Raw genomic sequence first — 10,027 nt, 5'->3', positions numbered from 1 at the left:
TTCCTTCAAGTCGGCCAATCCACTTTTGCTTCGCCTTAGACTCCTTTGTTATTTCTCCTTCGCTCCTTCGCTCCTTCCTTTCTTCTGCTATTCTGGTGTTTTCTCTTTTTCTCCTCCTCCTGTTCTTCTTTTCTCATCATCATCCCGTCCTCTTTCTTTCCTCCTCTTGTTCTTCCTTCGCTTCCTTCCCTCCTCAGTTCCTTGCCTTCCTTTCTTCTGTTATCTTGGTGGTTTCTCTTTTTCTCTCTTCGCATGCTCTTCTTCCTTCTCTGTTTTTCTTTCCTTCTATCCTTTCATCCTATTTATGTCCTCCTTCTACACTACCTACAGAACGTCACCCAATTACAGCTCTTTCACGTTGTCCAGTCCACAATATACATGCGCTCCCCTTCCCTTCCCTTGGCGTCTCAATGTCCAGTGCGTAACCCTGAATTAGGAGCGTCTTGTCCCCTGTAATCGCAGTAGAGTGTCCTGTCCCCCCCCCCCTCCCTCCCTCTCTCCTTCATCTTCCAACCCTTTCATCCTTCAGACTTCCTTCACCTGTCTGTCCTTCGTGTCCCTTCATCAGCATCCTCCTCCTCCTCCGACTTCGACTTCGGCTTCGAGTTCGACCTCTCTTTTGTCATTCTTCTTTCTTTCGCTACTCCGTTCTTTGCCTTCCTCTCGTTCTTTATTCTTGTTTTCTCTCCTTTCTTCCTTTCTTCCTTTCCTTCTCCTGTTCTTCTTTTCGTATATTGCCTTTTCGTTCTCTTTCAGTTCTCTGCTTGTTCTCTTTCATACTCTTTCTCCTTTGTTCTTCTTCCCATCTATACCTTTTCGTCCTCCTCATATCTCTCTCTCTCTCTCTCTCTCTCTCTCTCTCTCTCTCTCTCTCTCGTATTCTTCCATGGTTTTCTTCGTCTCCTGTTCTTTCCCTCTATCCTTTTGTCCTTTTCCTGCCCTCTCATCGTGTCATTTCCTCCTCCTTTTCCTCCTCCTCCTCCTCCTCCTCTTCTTCCTTTGACTGCCTTCCTATGTCGTTCCCGTGACAGAGAGAAGTCCAGCGTCACCATCCATCCCTCTCTCCCTCCCTGTCCAAAGCTGGCCAATCTCCTTCCCATCCTCCCTCTCTTTTCCTACCTCTTCCCCACCCTGCCTTCCTCCCTTCTTTCCCTCCCTCCCTCCTACCATACCTACTTCCCGTCCACTCTTCACCCTCCCTTCCTCCCTCCCCCTCTCCCCCCCTCAGCCCTCCGTCAGGTGTGTGTTACAGGTTGTTGTGTCCAGGGTTGTGTCGCCCCCTCGCCGTCGCCGCGGGGCACAAGGCGATCCCCGACACACACACACACACACTCGCAGAGGAAGTCCCGTCATGATCCCCCTCCGCCCCCCGACACCGCCCCCCCGCCGCCCCCCCTCACCACTACTCTCCTGATCATCACCTCATCAATTCCTGGCCTACTCATCCTCTATCTATCCTGTCATCCACTTCAGCTCTGCCTCAAACAAAGCTCTTTCCCTTCCCTCTATATCTTCTTGCTGACCACTTGTTGCTTTTTCTGATTCTTAAGCTTAAGTAAAACAGTATTGACAAAGGAGAAGGAGGAGTTAGAAGAGGAAGAACCAATAGGAGGAAGATTCAGAGCACCAGGAGAAGGAAAAAGAGTAGGAGGAGGAGGAGGAAAAGGAGAAACTGCAGCAGGAGGAGGAGCAGGAGGACGAAGAGTCAGATAAGCAGGTGAAGAGGAGAAAGAAAATCAAGAGCAGAGGACGGAGGAAGAAAATAAAGGAGGAGGAGGAGCAGGAGCAGGACGGAGATTAAGAACAGGAGGAGGAGGAGCAAGAGGAGGACGGAGATTAAGAACAGGAGGAGGAGGAGCAAGAGGAGGACGGAGATTAAGAACAGGGGGAGGAGGAGCAAGAGGAGGACGGAGATTAAGAACAGGGGGAGGAGGAGCAAGAGGAGGACGGAGATTAAGAACAGGAGGAGGAGGAGCAAGAGGAGGACGGAGATTAAGAACAGGAGGAGGAGGACGGAGATCAAGAACAGGAGGAGCAGGAGGAGGACGGAGATTAAGAACAGGAGGAGGAGGACGGAGATCAAGAACAGGAGGAGGAGCAGGAGGAGGAGGAGATGTAGGCGCCATGTTTCCCCTGCAGCGGATGGGGTAGATAAGGTTCCCTCCTCTCCCTCGCCCCGCTTGGGTTTCCCTCGTCAGGATGTTGCGGCGGGGGCTTGGGTTACGCGGCGCCAGATGGGTCACTTGCGGCGGCCAAGGAAGGGAGAGAGAAGGGAGAAGGGAGAGGAAAGAGGGAAGGAGAGAGGGAGAGCATCCGCTCCTGCCCTCTTCCCTTGATTATGTGTGAAGATGCTGATGATGATGGTGATGATGGTGTTAGTGGTGATGCTGCTGCTGACAGTGATGATGGAGATGATTGAGAGGTGGTGAGAAGACTGTGTGTGTGTGTGTGTGTGTGTGTGTGTGTGTGTGTGTGTGTGTGTGATGTATTGAGTGAATAAATGCGAGGTTAGTGCAATAAAGAAGTCAAAATCTCATATAGGGAAACGTGTCAATAACCACAAGAAGAAAAATAACAGTGATTCAAAATAGTAGTGAGCGTCGCATTTGAGTTATACAAGAAATACGATGAAGCACAACCCCCCCCCCTCCAAAAAAAAAAAAAAAGATCCTTAGAGGGGGAAAAAAAGGCTAAATCAAGATATCACCAAACAGTTCAATATAACCAAAAAAAAAAAAAATACAGTGAATCAGAAACGAAAATTAAAGAGCCATGTAGAATGAATCCCAAATAATAACGCCAATCACCTCAGTCACCAGGAGATTAAAAAAAAAAATACTGAGATCCAATACCCATTAATAGTCTCCGTTATACTCTACAATGACTCAGTGGGGAGGAGAAGAACGATGAGTCAGCGGAAGATGAGTCAAAGGAACATAGAAATTCAAGAGGGGAGAGTTTTGACTGACTATAAAAAAAGAAAGGAGTGAAGAGAGAGAGAGAGAGAGAGAGAGAGAGAGAGAGAGAGAGAGAGAGAGAGAGAGAGAGAGAGAGAGAGAGAGAGAGAAAAGGTTAGAGAAGGAGGAGGAGGAGGGTATAGGAAAAGAGTTAGAGAATGAGGGGAGGAGAATATATGAAGAGAGATAGAAGAGGAAGAGGAGGAGGAGAGAATCATAGAGAGAGAGAGAGAGAGAGAGAGAGAGAGAGAGAGAGAGAGAGAGAGAGAGAGAGAGAGAGAGAGAGAGAGAGAGAGAGAGAAGAGAGGAAGGAGGAGGAGATGGGAGAAAGAGGGAGGAGGAGGGGGGGGGGAAGAAGGGGGTGACGATAACACAGTCTTTCTTTCCCCTTCCCCTTAACTGACAACGGATTATAATGAGCGTGGACAGGTGGCTGGATTGAAGGGGAGGGAGGAGGGGGGGGGGGGAAGGGGGAGGGGGGAGGAGACATGATGAAGAAGGGAAGAGTGAGAAAGGGGGAGGAAGAGGTAGTGTAGAGGCTGAGGAAGAGAGAGATAAAAGAAAGGAGAAAGAGAAATAGGAGTGGGAGGAGGAAGGAAAGGAGAAGGATGAAGAGGAAAAAGAAAAATTAGAAGCAGGAGAAAGATAAAAAGGAGTTAGCAAGAAAAGTTAAGATAAGATAGAAGAGATAAAGGAGGAATAGGAGAATAAAAAGACGAAAAAGGGAACAGTTACGAAAAAGAGATAAAACAAGGAATTAAGAGAAGGAAGAAGAATGGAGGTAAGAGGAAAGAGGAGGAAAAACCCAAAAAAAGAGAAATCACAAATGAAGAGAATATGAGGAAGCAAGTTAATAAAGAAGAAAAGAAGAAGAAAAGAGAAGGATTAGAAGACAAAATAGGGATATAAGAGGGATGAAGGAGAAAAGAAAGGAAGGGAGGGATAAGCGGAGGGTATGGAGGTATGTTGGGACGGCAGAGAGACAGACGGGCAGACAGACGAGACAGGAAGGGGTAATAGGAGTCGAAGTAGGAGGAGGAGGAGAGGATGTGAGGATGTGACAGAGGCGACGTGATCTCCCGCCCACAATGAAGACTCAATTAACGTGTAGTCTGACGGGCGGCTCGGGCTGACTGAAGGAAGAAAAGAAGGAAGGAAGGAAGGCACAGCAAAAAATGATGGCAAAAGTATAAGTAGAGAAGCGTAAAGAATAGGGGACGGAAAAGAGTAGAGAATATGATTTAAACGGTGAATAGAGTAACAACATGATTGAAGGAAGGAAGAATAGAGGAAGGGGAAAAATACTATAGAGGAGAGAACACGATTTAAACTTAGATGAATAGAATAACAAAATAACTGAAGAAAGAAGAGAAGGAAAGAAATAAAAAGACAGCAAAAGGTAGAAATAGAGGATTGACTAGAATAAGATAAACTGTGAATAGAATATGGAAACAGTAGAATGGCTTTTTTTTTTACAGCATAGACAGTGGAAAGGCGTTAAAAAAAGGAAAATATGGAAAAAAGCCCGCTACTTGCTGCTCCTAAAATGAAATGGCTTAAAACAATGTAGAAAGTTAGAGTAATGAACATTGAATAACAGCCAAAACTACAAGAGGGAAGAGAAAAAAAAAGGAAACTGGTATAAATAAAAAAAAACTTGCATTACCTAAAATATAATTGCTTTGAATGTAAAATGTCCTAAAATTAATACAAAACAATATAATGGCCTAAAACAGTAAAATAGATGAACTGCCTTTAAGAAAAATACAAAAAAAGGGAAAGAATAGGGAAAGGGTGATTATTATTATTATTATTGTTATGAAAGAGTGATTATCAAAACTTCATATTATTTTTTTATTTATTTATTTTTTTTTATTTATTTATTTATTTATTTATTTTTTTTACATCTAAGGAGACAGTTCAAGGGCTCAAAGAAACAAATAAAAAAAAAAGCCCGCTACTCACTGCTCCCGAACAGAGGTCAAAGGAGTGTCCAAACAGAGAGGTCAATTTCGGGAGGAGAGGTGTTGCAGAATGGTGTTGAAATTGGACGATATTTTTCCCCTTTAATATTATTTCCCAATCGTTTTTACCGTTCATATATTTCGTTTACTCGTTGCGTTGTCGTCCAGGTGTTGGCCTCGATCCAGTTTCCTCTTTTTTTTTTTTTTTTTTTTTTCCTGAAGAGAGATTCATAATTAATTAGCACCGTTGCCCAAGAAGTGAAAGTTACCAGTGGATACTTACCTGTGGATCTGTATTGCTGTGCTGAGATATTTTTTTGTTGTTATTGTTCTCGTTCTTTGAGGTAAACGAGGCTGACCAGTACATAACAACAACAACAAAAAAGAAAAAAAAAGAAACGAACTTTAAAATTTATAAATGCACAAAACAAACTAGTAAATTGATAAGTAAATAAGTAACAGAACTTTCACGAGATATTTTTTTTGCTTGTGTTTGTCTGTCTGTCTTGTCTGTCTGTCTGTATAGTCTGTCTGTCTGTATAATGTATGTATGTATGTATGTATGTGTATATGTATGTATGTATATATGTATGTATTTATATATCTGGAAGGAAAGAAAGGGTATCGAAGAGAAGGGGAGAAAAGAAGGAGGACGAAGACGAGGACGAGGAGGATGAGACGGTGGAGAAAGAAGAAGAGGAGGAGGAGGAGGAGGATAGGACAGAGCGGAGGCGACAGGGCAGGTGGCGGGCGACCCTGGGTATGGGCGTTGGGGATCTGGGGGGGATGACCCGTCGCCCCCCCCACCCTCTACTCATACCCCGCCCTCCTCCCCTCCTCTCCAGTCATATTATATTCAACTCCTCCTCCTCCTCCTCCTCCTCCTCCTCCCTTCATCCTTACCTCCTCTTCTCTCTTTCTTGCCCTTTTCTTCCTCTTCTTCCTCTTCTTTCCTCTCATTCAACTTCTCTTCCTCTTATCTCCACCTATACCCCCCCCTCCACCCCCTCCCTATACCTCCGCCCCCCCCCTCCACCCCACCCACCCCCCGTCATTTCCCGTCCACGTGCGTTCCGGGTCTTGGTTCTTCAGGTAGCCCAAGCATTAGCATACGCCCCCCCTTTAACCCCCCTTCCTCCCTTGCTTAGAGTCCGGAGAAGGCGAACGTGTGCCGCTAACCAAGAGAGAGAGAGAGAGAGAGAGAGAGAGAGAGAGAGAGAGGTTATCATATGTATCAGCGACATGTAGGTCTTTCTTCTCTTTCTTTTTCTTCTTTTTTTCTTTTTCTCGCTCTCGTATGTTTGTTCGTTCTTTTTCTTTTTTTTTCTATCTACGTTTCCAGTATTTTTCAGTCGTTTTTTTTCTTTTTTTTTCTTGTTTTGTTGCAGTGGTATATAATTTTCCTTATACTTTATACTTTTTTATTTTGCATTATTTTTATTTATTTCTGGAACTCCATTTTTTCTCTTGGTTATCTTTTCTTTCTTTGTTCTTCCCGTTCATCTTTTTTTCTCCTCTGTATCTTATCTCCAGTTCATCTGTTCTTCTTTTCCTTTCCTTCCTCTTCGTGTTCCCTTCTTTTATATCTCTTCTCTATTTCTTCTCTTCCTTCTTTTCTGTATCTTCTCCTTTTCTTCTGTTCCTTCTTTTTCTTTAGTTTTTCCATCTCCTGTTCCTTATTTCAGTATCTTCTCCTTTTCTTCTGTTCCTTCTTTTTCTTTATTTTTTCCTTCTCCTGTTCCTTCTTTTCTGTATCTTCTCCTTTTCTTCTGTTCCTTCTTTTTCTTTAGTTTTTCCTTCTCCTGTTCCTTATTTCAGTATCTTCTCCATTCCTCCTTTTCCTTCTCTCCCCTTCGCGTCCACCTTCCTCCTCCTCTCTATCTCCTCTTCATCGTACCCTGCCGTCGCCCCTCAGACCTGCCCCCCTCCCCCCCTGCCTCACCTGTCCTTCGCAGTCCCCGCCGACCCCGACCACCTGCTAGGGACGCCAAGGAGGAGGAGGAGGAGGAGGAGGAGGAGGGGGGATGATGGACGACAAACCTTTTTAGTCTGTCCCCTTTACTTGCCCCCCTCACCTCTCCCTCCCTATCTCTCTCTCCCTCCCTTACCTCTTCTTACATAACCTCTCCCTCCCTCCGTTACCTCCTTGCCTTACCTTTGTTTCATCTTTTCTTGCCTATTCCTCCCTTTTCTCTTTCCCTTCCCTCTCTCTCATCTCCTTTCCTCCTCTCTCTCTCTTCCGTCCTTCCCTTACTGCCTTCTACCTTTTCTTTCCTTCACTTCATATCTCTCTCTCTCTCTCTCTCCTCTTTATTTTTTGCTTCTTAATTTCTCTCTTAACTGCTCTTTTTTTTCTTCCCTCCCTCCATCCATCCCTCCTTCCCTCCCTTACTTATCTACATATCTCCACTTCTCCCTCCCTCCCTCCCTCCCTCCCCATTTTCCTACCTTCTTACCTCCACAAGTATACTACATTTTACTAGCATTCCTTCCCTCCTTCAACCTCCTTACCCTCCCTCCCTCCCTCCCTCCCTCCACATAGTTTCACTCCCACTCCACTCCCTCCCCTTCCACTCCCTTTCCTTTCACTCCCCTTCCTCTTTTCTCCCCATCCCGTCAGGCCAGACTTTATAATATACCCCTTCAGTGCCCTTTTCTCTCCTCTCTCCCTTCGTTATTTCTCCCTTTTATTCAATGCTTTAACCCTCCCTTTCCTCTCGTCCTGGTCTACTCCCTCCATTCCCTACTCTAACCCCCATTCCCCACCCCTTTCCCTTCCTCCCCTTCTTTATTCTTCCTTTCCTCTTCTCCCTTTTTCTATTCTCTAACTTCCTTCTATTCTCCTTCTCTCCCTCTTCACTCCCTTTCGTAACTCCAATCTCCCTCCTCCTCCTCCCCTCGCCTCGTCTTCCTTTCCTTCAATCATATGATCTTCAACTTTCCTCCTCCTTTTTCTCCCTCTTTTTTTTCTCTCTCTTCTCTAGTCATTCCATTTCGCCTTGTTATTCTCCTCCCTCCCTCCTTCCTTCCTTTCATCCCTCCCACCTTCTTCATTATTTTTTTCTCCTCTCCGGTCACTCCCTTTTCAGCTTGTTATTCTCCTCTCCTCCTCCTCTTTCTCTCTCCCTCTCTTCTTCCACTTCATCATTTTTTTCCTCTCGTTCACCTTTCTTCTGCCCGGCATCCCTTTCTCCGCCTCGCTTTTTCTCTTTTTTAGTCCCCCCTTCCACTTGGGTCTTGTGTGGGGCTTAACGCCAATTAGCCCCACAAAGACGCCTTATTAGACCGTCCAGGTGATGACAAGGGCAGGTATAGGTGGGTAGAGAGGTTAGGTGGGTAGGAAGGGGAGGGGGGGAGGGGATGCTGCGGTGCCCTTTTGCCTGGCTTTTAAATGGCCCTCAGTGATGTTGCATAGAAGAGGAGAGGGACGAGGAGGAGGAGGAGAAGAAGAAGAAGAAGAAGAAAAGAAGGAAGAGGAGGAGGAGGTAGTGCCGGTGGTAGTGGTGGTGGTAGGAGGAGGAGGACGATGACGAGGAAGTAGAAGAAATGAAAATAAGGAAAAGGGAAGAAAGAGAGTAAATGGAAGGAAGAATGACTGATGATGAGGGGATGATGAGGATGAAGATGATGAAAGTGGAAGCTATTAGGGACCTTTCTTTTTTCGTCAACACTTTCTTTTCCTAATTTCACGAACAGGTATAAAAAAAAAAAACTAATTTATACATTTTCTGAAGCTGGTATACTCAAGCTGGTAACTCTGCCTAGGTTTACTTAAGGTGACTCTACAGTATACTCACGCTTGTCTCTTTACGTCACTAACATATCCACCATTAACACGTTTGTCTCCGTCTTCTTGCTCCTAATTAGACGACCAGGTAAAGTCACGCTTGTCACACTAATTAAGACATCCCTCATTAGTAACACGCTGGTCTCAGGTTCTTTGTTACTAATCCCCCGCCCGTAAAGTCACGCTTGTCACATTAATAAGTGCTCCTATTTCCACGCACAGGTAGAGTCACGCTTGTCACACTAATGAAGACATCCCTCATTAGTAACACGCTGGTCTCAGGTTCTTTGTTACTAATCCCCCGCCCGGTAAAGTCACGCTTGTCACATTAATAAGTGCTCCTATTTCCACGCACAGGTAGAGTCACGCTTGTCACACTAATGAAGACATCCCTCATTAGTAACACGCTGGTCTCAGGTTCTTTGTTGCTAATCCCCCGCCAGATTAAAAAGTGGTCCCATTTCCACGAGTAGTCACGCTTGTTAATTAAAGAGTTACTAACCTGTTCACACATACACATTATTAGTAACATGGAAACGTTAAGTAAAGAAAGTAAAGTCACGCTGGTCAGATTCAGAGCTCAGACACACTTAAGAAGAAGAGTAAAATTAAGAATAAAACATAAATAAAAAAAGAACACAGGAAGGACGTTAAAAGGGGAATAGAAACAAGAAAAAAAGAACACAGAAAAAACGTTAAAAGGGGAATAGAAATAACAAGAAAAAAAAGAACACAAGAAAAACGTTAAAAGGGGAATAGAAATAACAAGAAAAAAAAGAACACAAGAAAAACGTTAAAAGGGGAATAGAAATAACAAGAAAAAAAAGAACACAAGAAAAACGTTAAAAGGGGAACAGAAATAACAAGAAAAAAAGAACACAAGAAAAACGTTAAATGGGGAATATAAATAACAAGAAGAAAAAAAAACAAGAAAAACGTTAAAAGGGGAACAGAAATAACAAGAAAAAAAAGAACACAAGAAAGACGTTAAAAGGGGAATATAAATAACAATAACGACGGAAAGACGAACAAGAACAAGAGTAACGCGTCACCATCATTAGTCAAAGAAACCGAGGAAGGCGATGATTAGGGGAAGAAAAACAACAGTAAGACGAACAGGAACAAAAATAACACGTCACCATCATTAGTCAACACCTTAACCTCACCTGCCCGGCTCCTAATCTCCCCGCCAGGTGGACTCACGCTTTGGTCGTCCTTGTCGGGGGCTCCAAAACTCCCCATTAGCAACTATATTTGGACTAACCACCTGTCTCCCCCTCCTCCCCCTCCTCTCTCGGCCGTTAATCACCCTCCCCCCA

The 10,027-nt window shown here is 44.5% G+C and overlaps 1 long non-coding RNA gene across 1 annotated transcript; it reads left to right on the top strand.

Annotated features, from left to right (window-relative positions):
- Positions 1 to 8,328: 8,328 nt before the first annotated feature.
- On the top strand, positions 8,329 to 9,722 carry LOC126982445 (uncharacterized). Its single transcript, XR_007735179.1, has 2 exons — positions 8,329 to 9,016; positions 9,066 to 9,722. It is a non-coding gene; the product is annotated as an uncharacterized LOC126982445 (long non-coding RNA).
- The last annotated feature ends 305 nt before the right edge of the window (positions 9,723 to 10,027 follow it).

The sequence above is a fragment of the Eriocheir sinensis genome, chromosome 51, assembly GCF_024679095.1.
Source record: "Eriocheir sinensis breed Jianghai 21 chromosome 51, ASM2467909v1, whole genome shotgun sequence".
NCBI classification, from domain to species: Eukaryota; Metazoa; Arthropoda; class Malacostraca; order Decapoda; family Varunidae; genus Eriocheir; species Eriocheir sinensis.
The sequence above is the reverse complement of the archived record's forward strand: the minus strand, read 5'-3'. Positions and strand labels throughout refer to the sequence as shown.